Source organism: Nycticebus coucang, chromosome 13 (genome assembly GCF_027406575.1).
Source record: "Nycticebus coucang isolate mNycCou1 chromosome 13, mNycCou1.pri, whole genome shotgun sequence".
In the NCBI taxonomy this organism is placed as follows: Eukaryota; Metazoa; Chordata; class Mammalia; order Primates; family Lorisidae; genus Nycticebus; species Nycticebus coucang.
In genome coordinates, this window is record NC_069792.1 from 47,165,248 (window position 1) to 47,180,173 (window position 14,926).

Consider the following 14,926-nt stretch of genomic DNA (forward strand, 5'->3'; position numbering starts at 1 on the left):
CACCTTACTCAGTCTGAGCAATGTGATATCCGATAATACCCTAATAACAGGGGACTTTAACACTCTCCTCTTACAGAACTGGACAGATCCTCTAAACAGAAAGTAAACAAAGATATAAGGGACTTAAATGAGACTCTAGAACAACTGTGGCTGTAGACACACATAGTACGCTCCATCCCAAAGATAAAGAATATACATTCTTCTCATCTCCCCACAGAACATTCTCCAAAATTGGTCATATCCTAGGCCACAAAACAAACCTCAACAGAATCAAAAGAATTGAAATTTTACCTTGTATCTTCTCAGACCACAAGGCACTAAAGGTGGAACTCAACTCCAACAAAAAACTTCAACCACACACAAAGGCCTGGAAATTAAACAACCTTCTGTTGAATGACAGTTGGGCGCAGGAAGAAATAAAACAGGAAATCATTAAATTCCTTGAGCATAACAACAATGAAGACAAGAGCTACCAAAACCTGTGGAATACTGCAAAAGCAGTTTTGAGAAGAAAATTTATTGCTTTAGATTCCTACATTCAAAAAACAGAAAGAGAGTGCATGAACAAACTCACAAGCCATCTAATGGAATTGGAAAAAGAAGAACAATCTAAGCCTAAACCCAGTAGAAGAAAATAAATCTCCAAAATTAAATCAGAAATCAATGAAATTGAAAACAAAAGAATCATTCAGAAAATTAATGAAACAAAAAAGAAAAAAAAAAGAAAATTAATGAAACAATGAGTTGTTTTCTTGAAAAAAATAAATAAAATAGATAAACCTTTGGCCAGACTAACTAGAAATAGAAAAGTAAAATCTCTAGTAACCACAATCAGAAATGATAAAGGGGAAATAACAAATGATCACACATATACGAAAGATCATCTCTGAATACTATGCCCAGAAATTCAAAAATGAGAAGGCAATGGATCAATATTTGGAATCATACCCTCTCCCTAGTGTTCGCGAGGAAGAAATAGAGCTCCTGAATGGACCAATTTCAAGCACCGAGATTAAAGAAACAATAAAAATGCTTCCAACGAAAAATGCCCTGGTCCAGATGGCTTCACACCAGAACTCTATCAAACCTTTAAGAGCTTCTTCCTGTAATACAGAAATTATTCCAAAAAATTGAGGAGGAAGGAATCTTCCCCAACATGTTCTATGAAGCAAACGTCACCCTGATACCAAAACCAGGAAAAGACCCCACTAAAAAGGAGAATTTCAGACCAATTTAACCAATGAATCTAGATGCAAAAATTCTCAACAAACTCATAGCCAATAGATTACAGCTTATCATCAAAAAAGCTATACATCATACTCAAGTAGGTTTTATCCCATGAACGCCAGGCTGGTTTAACATATGCAAGTCCATAAACGTTATCCAAAATATTAATAGAAGCAAAAATAAAGACCATATGCTCCTCTCAGTAGATGCAAAAAAAACATTCAATGAAATTCAGTATCCTTTTCTAATTAGAACACTGAAGAGTATAGGCATAGGTGGTACATTTATGAAACTGATTGAAGCTATCTATGACAAACCTACAGCTAATATTTCACTGAATGGAGTAAAATTGAAAGCTTTTCCTCTTAGAACTGGAACCAGACAAGGTTGTCCTATCCATTACTATTCAATGTAGTGCTGGAAGTTCTAGCTAATACAATTAGGCAAGACAAGGAAATAAAAGGAATCCAAATGGCAGCAGAGGAGGTCAAACTCTCCCTCTTTGCTGACGACATGCTCTTATACTTAGAGAACCCCAAGACTCAACAACAAGACTCCTGAAGTCATCAAAAAATACAGTAATGTCTCAGGACATAAAATCAATGACCACAAGTCAGTTGCCTTTGTATATACCCATAACAGTCAAGATGAGAGGCAAATCATGGACAAAACTCCCTCCACCATAGCTTCAAAGAAAATGAAATACCTAGGAATATACCTAACAAAGAAGGTGAAGGACCTCTATAAAGAAAATTATGAAATCCTAAGAATGGAAATAGCAGAGGACATTTACAAAGGGAAGAACATACCATGCTCATGGCTGGGAAGAATCACATTGTTAAAATGTCTATACTTCCTAAAGCAATCTACCTATTCAATTCCATTCCTATTAAAATATCAAAATCCTAATTTCAAGATTTGGAAAAAATGATTCTGTGTTTTGTACGGAACCAGAAAAAACCCCATATAGCTAAGGCAGTTCTTAGTAATAAAGATAAAGCTGGGGGCATCACCATACCAGATTTTAGGCTGTACTACAAAGCCATAGTGGTCAAGACAGTATGGTACTGGCACAAAAATAGAGACATAGACATTTGGAATCAAATAGAAAAATAGGAAATGAAACTAATATCTTACAACCACCTAATCTTCAATAAATCAAACAAGAACATACCTTGGGGGAAAGACTCCCTATTCAATAAATGGTGTTGGGAGAACTGGATATCCACATGTAAAAGAAAGACTGAAACTGGACCCACACCTTTCTCCACTCACAAAAATTGATTCAAGATGGATAAAGGACTTAAATTTAAGGCATGAGACAATAAAAATCCTCCAAGAAAGCATAGGAAAAACACTGGAAGATATTGGCCTGGGGAAAAATTTCATGAAGAAGACTGCCATGGCAATTGCAACAACAACAAAAATAAACAAATGGGACTTCATTAAACTGAAAAGCTTCTGTACAGCTAAGGCGACAACAACCAAAGCATACAGACAAACTACACAATGGGAAAGGATATCAGCATATTTTGAATCAGAAAAAAGCTTGATAACTAGGATCTATAGAGAACTCAAATTAATCCACATGAAAAAAGCCAACAATCCCATATATCAATGGGCAAGAGACATGAATAGAAACTTCTCTAAAGAAGACAAACGAATGGCTAACATATGAAAAATATGAAACATATGAAAAAATGTTTATTATCCCTATTTATTAGAGAAATTCAAATCAAAACCACCCTGAGATACCATCTAACCCCAGCGAGAATGGCCCACATCACAAAATCTCAAAACTGCAGATGCTGGCTTGGATGTGGAGAGAATGGAACACTTTTTACACTGCTGGCGGGACTGCAAACTTTTGGAAGGAAGTATGGAGAACCCTCAAAGAACTCAGGCTAGACCTCCCATTTGATCCTGCAATCCCATTACTGGGCATCTACCCAGAAGGAAAAAAATCCTTTTATCATAAGGACACTTGCACTAGACTATTGCCGCTCTATTTACAATCGCCAAAATGTGGAAATAGCCTCAATGCCCACCAACCCAGGAATGGATTAACAAGCTGTGGTATATGTGCTACAGGCAGTGAGCCTATTTTACTACATTCTTAAGTCTATGTTCTATTTCCACTTGGATGGTGGAAATCTATTATAATGGCATGTTGCCACACATCTCTTCCCAACTCTGTGTTCAGTGACATCATGTTGGCAACTTGAAATCTGCTATGGGGAAAATTTACACCACAGAAATTTGGGTGTAAGGGCATGCATTACTATTCAGCCATGGAATACTATTCAGCCATTTAAGAAAACGGAGACTTTATTTCCTTTGTATTAAGCTGGATGGAAGTGGAACACATTATTCTTAGTAAAGCATCACAAGAACGGAGAAGCATGAATCCTATGTACTCAATTTTGATATGAGGACAACTAATGACAATTAAGGACACGGTGGGAGTGGGGGAATGGGAGAGCAGAGAGAGAAAGAAGGAGGGAGGGGTGGGGAAAGGAGGAGCAGAGAGAGGGAAGGAGGGAGGGGGTGGGGCTTTGGTGTGTGCCACACCTTTTGGGGGGGGTAAGACATGATTGAAAGAAGGACTTTACCCATCAATTGTAACAAACATATCACTTGGATATAACGGAGGATACGGTAATGGGGGAGACTGTTCTTGTGTGGGGGCAGGGGCTTTATAGAATACTGAAACTTCTGCTCAATTCTCCTGTGAACCTAAAACTGCTTAAAAATTAAAGTATATTTTTCAAAATGAAAAAAAAAAAAAAAAAGAAGTCAAGGGTTATATCAGTTAACCCCATCACCCACTTTTCACATTTCAGGGATCAGGGATGTACCTGGCACCATACCATTCTTGACCCTGAAGCAGCAGTGCCTCTGCAGACTTGATAACTCTATAAATGTTCTACAGATGGAAGAGCAAGATGTCAGTCTGGGGAGGAGATTAGTTGTACAGCCTTCTACTTTGGGGACCTGTTATGACACAGACACTGCTGAAAATTCCTGTTTCTGTTAAACAGAATGACTTTTATAAGGTCTATTGCCCATGTATGAGGTTTCTTAGCAGAGAAAAAAAGAGATAAAAATAAAAAATGACTTGTACATCTAGAATAACTAGAAATTCTTTTAGAAGAAATCTGCCAAATTTTGCCACTGTTAATGATTGGTGTCAACTTTACCCCATGGTTTGATCTGGGCTTCATCTGAGTCTATTGCTACTCTGAGAACAGACTGGGAAGTGACTATGAGAACTGAGTGAAAGACAGCTGACTCCAAAAAAATTTTGTGAAATGAGGTTCTTTGGGGTTTGTGGAATTTCTGTGCTCCTGTACTTGCATCTTTGTCTTCTCTTGACAGAAGGCAGCTTCAACGGCATGGACTTAGGCTTACGCGAGTTTCTAGTTCTATGATTTTAGAAAAGCCTGTCAATTATCCAGAATCTAATTTGAACATCTACTTTTTTTTTTAGTAAACGTTTCTTGTGTACCAATTTTATTCTAGACCTGGTCTCAAGTGCTAATGAACAAATCAAAATTCTAGCCTTAAATAGCTCAGGCCAACATAACTAGCAGTATAAAAAATTTCTTTTTTTGGTCTAAATGTAGGATGCTATGTTAGCACAAATGTGATGCCTTGTCTTTTTCTATCTTTCAAAAGGTCATGGAAAGCTTCTCCAAGAAAGTTTTCAAGCAATCAAAATCTAAATAATGAGTTGGAATGAGCCACACGATATACCTATGTATTGAGAAGGTAGGGTAGTTAGGAACATATCTCAGGCCAAAAGAACATCAAATAAAATGAGAGAGAGGGAGAGAGGAAGAGAGACAGATCTGTAGATAAAGGAGGAAAAGGCAAAAATAAATTCAATAAATCTGAGATTTTTTTTTCTTTTTTTTTTTATTGTTGGGGATTCATTGAGGGTACAATAAGTCAGTTACACTGATTACAATTGTTAGGTAAAGTCCCTCTTGCAATCATGTCTTGCCCCCATAAAGTGTGACACACACTAAGGCCCCACCCACCCCCCTCCCTCCATCCCTCTTTCTGCTTCCCCCCCCATAATCTTAATTGTCATTAATTGTCCTCATATCAATATTGAGTACATAGGATTCATGCTTCTCCATTCTTGTGATGCTTTACTAAGAATAATGTCTTCCACTTCCATCCAGGTTAATACGAAGGATGTAAAGTCTCCATTTTTTTTAATAGCTGAATAGTATTCCATGGTATACATATACCACAGCTTGTTAATCCATTCCTGGGTTGGTGGGCATTTAGGCTGTTTCCACATTTTGGAGATTGTAAATTGAGCTGCAATAAACAGTCTAGTACAAGTGTCCTTATGATAAAAGGATTTTTTTCCTTCTGGGTAGATGCCCAGTAATGGGATTGCAGGATCGAATGGGAGGTCTAGGTTGAGTGCTTTGAGGTTTCTCCATACTTCCTTCCAGAAAGGTTGTAGTAGTTTGCAGTCCCACCAGCAGTGTAAAAGTGTTCCCTTCTCTCCACATCCACGCCAGCATCTGCAGTTTTGAGATTTTGTGATGTGGGCCATTCTCATTGGGGTTAGATGATATCTCAGGGATGTTTTGATTTGCATTTCTCTAATATATAGAGATGATGAACATTTTTTCATGTGTTTGTTAGCCACTCGTCTGTCGTCTTTAGAGAAAGTTCTATTCATGTCTCTTGCCCATTGATGTAAGGGATTGTTGGCTTTTTTCATGTGGATTAATTTGAGTTCTCTATAGATCCTGGTTATCAAGCTTTTGTCTGATTGGAAATATGCAAATATCCTTTCCCATTGTGTGGGTTGTCTCTTTGCTTTGGTTATTGTCTCCTTAGCTGTACAGAAGCTTTTCAGTTTAATGAAGTCCCATTTGTTTATTTTTGTTGTTGTTGCAATTGCCATGGCAGTCTTCTTCATGAAGTCTTCCCCCAGGCCAATATCTTCCAGTGTTTTTCCTATGCTTTCTTTGAGGATTTTTATTGTTTCATGCCTTAAATTTAAGTCCTTTATCCATCTTGAGTCAATTTTTGTGAGTGGGGAAAGGTGTGGGTCCAGTTTCAGTCTTTTACATGTAGACATCCAGTTCTCCCAACACCATTTATTGAATAGGGAGTCTTTCCCCCAAGGTAAGTTCTTGTTTGGTTTATCGAAGATTAGGTGGTTGTAAGATGTTAGTTTCATTTCTTGGTGTTCAATTCGATTCCAAGTGTCTATGTCTTTGTTTTTGTGCCAGTACCATGCTGTCTTGAGCACTATGGCTTTGTAGTACAGACTAAAATCTGGTATGCTGATGCCCCCAGCTTTATTTTTGTTAGTAAGAACTGCCTTAGCTATACGGGTTTTTTTCCAGTTCCATACAAAACGCAGAATCATTTTTTCCAAATCTTGAAAGTACGATGTAGGTACTTTGATAGGAATGGCATTGAATAGGTAGATTGCTTTGGGAAGTATAGACATTTTAACAATGTTGATTCTTCCCATCCATGAGCATGGTATGTTCTTCCATTTGTTAATATCCTCTGCTATTTCCTTTCTGAGGAGTTCATAGTTTTCTTTATAGAGGTCCTTCACTGAGATGTTTTTAATAAAAAAAAAAAAAAGAAAGAAAGAAGGACTTTACCTAACAAATGCAATCAGTATAACCTGGTTTCTTGTGTCTTCAATGACTCCTCAACAAGAAAAAAAAGAAAAAAGAAAACATCTGGTCTTCCTTGGTAGTTTTTTATTTTCCAACTGTCCATAGTGAACATGTTATTGCTTTTGTAATTCAGAAAACACACACATAATAAATGTAGGGGAATAGACAAAAAAAGAAAAACAAGATTAACTAGACTGATTGCAAAGTATTTTGTGGACTCCTGACTAGAGATACCTAAGATTTATATCCTAACACTTATTTCTATCCCAGGCCAACTTTTTCTCATTATTCTTGGATGTTTTTTAGGACACAAGCAGGTTGTTACTAAAATCGACTGATTTAGAAAACAAAGCTAACAGCTTATGCTGAAATTAACCTTATCTTTGTGAACCAAAGATCAAATGCAAGACAAAAGCTGGCTGAAGACATCATTTTCATTTTTTAAGCTCTGCAATCACTTTACAATGCAAGGCCATTTGCACAGTAGAGACAGTTGTTAAAAGTTCTGAGGAGCCCTGCAGTGATTTTTAATCGCAATGCCACCCCAGAAAGACCAGGCTCCTGCTTAGAATTAAAAAGTCTTGGTTTGAATTAAAAATGACTCCCATTTCCCCCCCTAGATCCTCAAAGATGTGGTTCATCACTAATTATGTTAACTGTGGCGTCTTCCGAGACATGCTTATTTGTTGATTTGGGTTAGCTCACATCTCCCTGAACAGTTACTGATTCTGTGTTCTCCTTACTGTCTTTCTAATACATGGAAAGAACTCTGGAAAATTTGAAAGACACTTCCTAAGCACAGAGATGTTAGAAGCCTAAAAACGGGTTAGGGCAATTTAAATGTTGAATCTCAAATTAAGACATCATGAAAGTAGCTATTATCATCACCAAAACTCATGAGGACATTGCCTGAATCTACTTTCAAGGTAGAAATTGCAAGGTACAAAAGAAGGTAGTGACCATGCTAGTACTGACATCAGCAGAAGAGGGAAAGGGGACATAAATTGGTTTTGTTAGCTCTTTGTTAACATATAGATGCCAAAAGCAAAAGAGAAAGCAAAGCATTATTGTTGAGAAAAATGCTTATGCTTAGTCTGGAACAGAACACAGATCGAGATCAATTACTTTTCATGAATACTATCTTTTTCTTTATTACAGTGTCAGAGATGCAGTCATTTAAAGAAATTAGAGCATCCACTATGTTTTACAATGCCCTGGGCACATATTAGATGGTGCGGGGACAAAAGTGAGATCCAAATGTTGCCCTTAAGGTTAGCATCTGTAGGAGGATCAGATATATAAATGGATAATTATAATACAAAGTGTCTAGAGATGTAACTGAAGAACTATGGGAACCCAGCTAAGCCTGGGAAATCAGGGAGGGCTTCTCAGAGGAGATGGAAACTGAGGTGGATCTTGAAAGATGCCCTAGTATTTATTGAGAACAAAAGGGTCAAGGGCATTCTCAGACATGACAACAGCAGGTGCAAAGAAAGGCATGTGTGCCTGGAAGCGGCGTGATGTGCTGGAATTCCCCCAGGAGTTTGATCCAAATGAAGCAGAGACTTCAAAGGAGAGAGGGTAGCCAGTGCACTGCAGGGGTACCTGGGCTGGGTCAAGGGGTCCACACCAAGGTGCATGGATCTATTCTCAATGTTACCAGGGCCCGTGGAAGTCACTGAGCTGGAAATCATGGGAGGGCAACTAGAGTGGGGACAATCTTAGAAGAGAATGACATTAGCTAGCTCCAGCAACTGATTGGCACAGAGCTCATGAGGCCAGAACTAGACTAGCAATGATGGAGATAGAGGAGTATTTCAAGAATGGAAGAAACAGTATCCAACGTACTCAATACTATTATGAAACCAATATGTAATCACTTACACTTTCATATGAATGATAAAACACAAATATAGTCCAGAAAGAAAGAGGGGAGAGGTGGGAGAGGGGAGAAGAGAGAGAGGGCAGGGAGGGAGAGAGGAGGGGAGGGAAGAGGGAGGGCATTTGTCAGGATCTCATCTAGGGTACACAATGCAAGGGTACATTTCAAACAACTGATAGTATATTATAAATGTATTACCACAAAAAATAAGTGAGGTGATGGTTATGTTAGTTAGTCTGGTTCAAGCATTCCACACTGTATCCCATAAATGGAATGTGGATACAAATAATCACATTGTCCCCCATAAGAGTTTACAGTTATGATTTAATAAAAATGAAGTAAAAAAAAATCTTAACAATTAACATTGTGACAGCTGGCAGGTCACTAAACGTCAGTCACTGTTCTTGGAACTTTCATATGTGGTTTTAAATCCAGAAGCTGGTATAGACCGAATGAGGAGAGTGAGGCAATATCAGGAAGGAGATTTCTGGCTTGGTTAGTAGGACTACAGAAATGCCAGTTAATTGAAATATTAATTCCGGGAGAAGAAATCAGTGTTAAGCTGAGGAGTGAAGGAGGCAGGGGAAGACAGGTTCCCTGGTATACCTATTAGTTTTGAGAGCTGCTTGGCACATACAATTGAAGTAACCAAAATGCTGGGGACTGGAAGAAAGAAAATTGGAAATTCCAGTCAAATAAAGAAAAAAAGAGGCATAAAAATATCTCGATAGTGGGCGGCGCCTGTGGCTCAGTGAGTAGGGCGCCGGCCCCATATGCTGAGGGTGGTGGGTTCAAACCCAGCCCCGGCCAAATTGCAACAAAAAAATAGCCGGGCGTTGTGGCGGGCGCCTGTAGTCCCAGCTGCTCGGGAGGCTAAGGCAGGAGAATCACGTAAGCCCAAGAGTTAGAGGTTGCTGTGAGCCGTGTGACGCCATGGCACTCTACCCGAGGGTGGTACAGTGAGACTCTGTCTCTACAAAAAAAAAAAAAAATCTCGATAGTAAGACTCAAGCAGTCACCTATACATCAAAAAGTACCACACAATGCTTTCCAGAAAGTAGGAGGACAATGACGCCACTACAGAAGCATCCGATACCAATTTTAAAACATACAGACTCTCAAGTTAAATCTTAATTACCCCCAACTGCAAAATGTTCTATGTTTGGGGGCACTAATATAAAGTGTTAAGGCAAGCAGTTCTGGTGGAAATGGAAGTGCATTAGAGAAAACAATGTCTAATCCTGAATTGAGATTCTTGTCAAATGCTAGAGGAAGCATTTTTGGAGGGTGAATAATCAAAGCTCTTAATACACTGATTCTTTAGTATAGCAAAAGGCAAGCTGATATCCAGGATATGCAGTTATATTTGGAAAGACTGCAGCCTCAAAGGAGAACCAAAATGACCCTGACATAGCTCCTTGCTCCCCTAAGAAGAAGGGTTACTCTGGCAAGAAAAAGAATTTCTCGGTAAGTTAAAGGAAAGATTTAATTAAAAGGCAGTGGGCAAAAAAACTCGGGAAAGTTCAGACCAGTTGTACTCCTGTATTTCCAGCCCATAGAGGAATTGGATAATGATTTATGGTGGATATGGGTAAGTCAGGCCACAGAATTCGAGGTCTGTAAATCTTTTAAATGTGTAGACACAGTGTTTCAAATCCAGGATTCATCACAAAAGTTGATAACTCTGTAGTAAACTATTAATAACTACTAAAGTCAAATTTAGAATATCACTATTTTTACTTGGTCATTAGATTGAATGATTTTTTTCTGTATTTGGTCTGTTCACAGAAGATGGATCCAAAGTCATTAAGGAACTATTGATGGAGCTTTTATCATCAGCACAAAATGAGATTACAAATACCACTCATCATGATAACCACAAACACAGCCTCATACATTTTTGGTGATGGTGATGGTGATGGTGATGGTGATGGTGATGGCAGTGAGCCCTGTATATATTATTAATCCCCCCATGAGGCTATTCAATCATTAGCCCCATCTCAAAGAGGAAAGAGACTGAGAGAGGGTAAGCATTTGCTCAGATTCCCAGAGGCATTACAAAGCAGAACCAGGGATATGCGGACCACTATCCAGTGGGAAACACCATGTTGTCGGAAGCACACCCACTGCTGTCTCACTCTCTATGGCAGAAGACTTACAAAGCAAAATTCAAATTAGACTAGCTCAGACCTTGGAGGTGTCTCAGCTTGCAAGCTGTGTGTCTGTAGACTTATAACCCAAACAGAGCCTTTAATCAATCACTGATGCCTCCACACAAAGTTAAACTACAGCCTCCCTCCCATAATGGACAATAATACAGAATAAATGAGATAAATGAATACCTTGAAATCACACTTTCCCAGCAATGACGTTGTGCCCAGCTGCTGAAATAAGAGAACGACTCTGTATTTTCTGGGAAGGAAATGTAAGAGGGAACAATTTCAAAATTCTAAACCGGATTTCAAGTGTAACAATTAAATGTAAAATAATCTTTTCATTTACCTATTTAAGTTTTGGTCAGTAAAAAAGCAACTGAAAAGACTTGCTTAAACTTTAGCACTTTAAAACTATCAAAAAAGAATGCTAAAAAGCAAAAGTTAAAACTTGCTCTTACAATATTCACAGACCTATATATTATCACAAATTGTACATATAGAAAAATAAAAATGATGGCGTTAATCACCTGTGATAATCATGCTCCAGCTTTGTTTTAACTCACAGGCACCTCCTTTCTTTCTGACAGTAACTATGGGTTATCTTTTGGTAGCCCGGCAACCTCACAGCTCAAACATGGACCCGTAGAGTAGTTCAGACATGTGAACTAAGGCAAAAACAAAAATGATTGTATGCTTCAAAAAGATGATAGTCATGCCAGGGAAGAAAAATGATAAAACAAAATTATATAGAAATCGTATTACTTAGCTATATTATTTCATGTCTTCATCTTGAAATGTGCTGTATTTTTGTTAAGCATGGTTTCCTATGCTTAAAATAAAGCTATATCACGTATAAAGATCACTTCCTCCGAGAATAAGTCTGATTTGAGTTTGAGGAATTCAATCTCAAATCTAAAATTCTGTTTTTGTAGAACTGTAGATCTAAGCAGACATCTTAAAAATATTCTATGTGGAACTAAAAAGCATGGATAGTAAAAGAATGACCTAATAACTAGACTGAATCCTCTCAGGAGAAATAGCCACTGAGGCAATCTGGTTAAGTTTAAAAGAGAAAATAATTAGAAAGATATTTCCTAGAAAGAAATGAAAAGCAAAGCAGTGCTAGAGAGACCAAAGAGAAAAACAGCCAAGGTGCCAGCAAGTCAGGTGACGATCCCTCCAGAGCTGCCGGTGCCAGACTTTGCAGCAGTCAGAGACAAGAGCCCCCAGCCCCTGTCTTACCCACAGATCCCTGCCCATGCTGTCTGAGGGCCTGTTAGATGTGAGCAGCAAGAGAAAAGTGCAGCAGCAAGTGAGAGAACATTACACACCAGGAGAGGCAGAGGATCATTAACCTGCTTGCAACAAAGAAAGACAAAGGAAATTCTCTCCCTTTGGCCTCTTGCTGGGAAATTGCCCATCTAGAACTGTGAAGCATTAAGGTTCAACAACTTTGTGGGTTTTGGAAAGTTTCCATACCAGCCCTAAAACCCATCATTTATAAAACCAGGAGGATTCATTTCAAGCTCTAAACAACTGCATCAGAACTCAGTACTTGGCAATGATCCTATTCAAAAAAGTAGAGACATAACTATGTTGAGAGGCTGCTAGTGGTATGCAAAACACTGCTAATTCTGTTTAATAAACACTCCCTGATAAACCTCTGTGCTACGGAGAAGAGGTACACAAAAGCACAGACGACAAGGCCCAGTCTGGGAGGCCAAGTTACAAGTAAATAGCACAATACAGAGAGACACCAATAATGAGGGAAGTGTGCACATGCTGTGAGCACAGCAGAAAAGGGCAGGGTAATTTTGCCCTGGAGGACCTCCGTACATGCAGCTCTCTTGGGGTAAACTCCAGTCCCTGGCACAGTTGACAATCTCCCCATCACGGTGTCTGCTAGCCTGTCCAGTGTCACTTCATCATCCTCACCCTCCATCCCGAGTCCTCCATGCCTCTGCTATGGAGTCTGTATGTAGTAACAAATATCTAATAAGGCACTGGTTTTTCACCCAGAAAAAGTATAAGTGGATCCAGGTACCTGGTATGTGGGTCCTTCAACTTGTCCCAACTTCCTATCCTATGGTGTCCTCAGCCAGTCACAGGCTTCTCAATCCTCTTCTTCCTTTAGAATCCAGCAAAGAAACAAACAGTAAATACCAGTGTAAAGTACACATATGCTGTGAAACAGGGGTTTTCAACCTTGGCCCTGCTGGCATTTGGGGCTGGAAAGTTCTTTGTTTCGGGAGTATAGCATCTCCCATCCTGAACTAGAACAACCAAACATGTTCTCCAAACTTTGACAAATGTGCCTTAGTGACAAAATCACCACCAAGTTGAGATTGCTAGTCTAAAATGAACGACTTATTAAAACAGAATAACGTTCATATCATAACTTCCATTTCTTTTTTTTTTTTTTGCAGTTTTTGGCCAGGGCCTGGGTTTGAACCCACCACCTCTGGCATATGGGGCTGGCACCCTACTCCTTGAGCCACAGGCACCGCCACATAACTTCCATTTCATGTAGGAAGATGGCAGTACATGCGGAGAGGGCCCAGGGGAAAGGGCACTGAAGGGGAGCAGTGAGGGAGGAAGGTGCATGTACTGAGCACCTGCTGTATTCCTAGCCTTATGGGAAGTCAGTGTGCCCTCCACCCTCCAGAATCAGAGCTTGCTCAAAACCTTGACAGGCAATGGGTTAGTATGTGCTAATACTGTCATGAAAAACAAAACTCCTCAGGATAAAATTAAAATAAATTACTGCTAGAATTTCATATAGACATCAACCTGCCTTTCCTCCACTTTTAGTGTGCTAAATGCTTAACTTATCCTCCTTGAGAATGACCAGCAGGACATTCTTATGGCAAGGGTTCCATTTGTGACTTCTTAGGACATTTCCTCTACCAACTTAAAATCCTGCAGTGTTTTCATGGTGGTAGGCCCACATGCAGTCACTAGCATGGCCAAAACCTCTCTTCTCCTAGAACCATAATGAATGAGACATACTTGGCCTTTGGAACTATTAAATGCTGACTGGTTACCAGTCCTTGCCAGAGTCCTACGTGAAGCTGTTAACAATCCAGAGCAGTCCAGGACAGTATGGGCTGGTTAAGTCCTGACTTAAACTATGAACCTCCCTGAAAGCGTTTAATGAGACAAGGGATAGGAATTCTCCGACACAATTTGATCTTGGTCACTTTCCCTCCTCATCTCTGAAGGTCCCGGAAGGCTCAATCATCTTTATTAAATTCAGCACATTCAGGTCCTAAAGGGTCCCTGTCTATTCAGAAAGGACTGGAGTGGCTTTTTAAATACATGTGTTATATGTAGTTTTCCCTAACTGCCCTTTTCTGATTCTGTTCTAATATAATCATATTGTCTACTCTCTTATCTATTCAAATACTTTATTTAAAGACAGTGTCTATATGTCAGCCACTATTGTCGGTGAGGTTTCAATATTGAACAGGACAAAATTCCCCGTCCTCATGGAGCTTTCTAGTGGAGGTGGGAAACAAACCAAACATCTGGCAGAAGAGCGGAAGGAACCAGAAGCAGTGGGGAGTAGGACGGCTGGCAGGAGTGGGGCTCTCAGGAAAGACATCACTGACAAACTGTTGGGTGAGCAGAGACCTGAAGGAGGTGGTGGAGACGCAGGTCAGAGAGGGGCTCATCCTGCTGGCCCTGCTGGCCCCCTCTATGTGGCCATCTCATAGAACCAGAGCATGCCCAGGGCTTCCAAGGCCACAGCAGGGTGAGGGCACACCTGCACACATGGGCAGATCCATGGAGGCAAAGGGAAGAAGTTCTTTTTTTTCCTTTCCTTTTTTTTTTTTTCTTTGAGACAGACTCTCACTCTGTTGCCTAGGCTAGAGTGTCATGGTAGCCTAACTCAAAGCAACCTCAAACTCCTAGGCTCAAGCGATCCTCCTGTCTCAGCCTCCCAAGTAGGTGGGACTATAGGTGCCCCCTTCCCCTAGGTCAACTGGCTA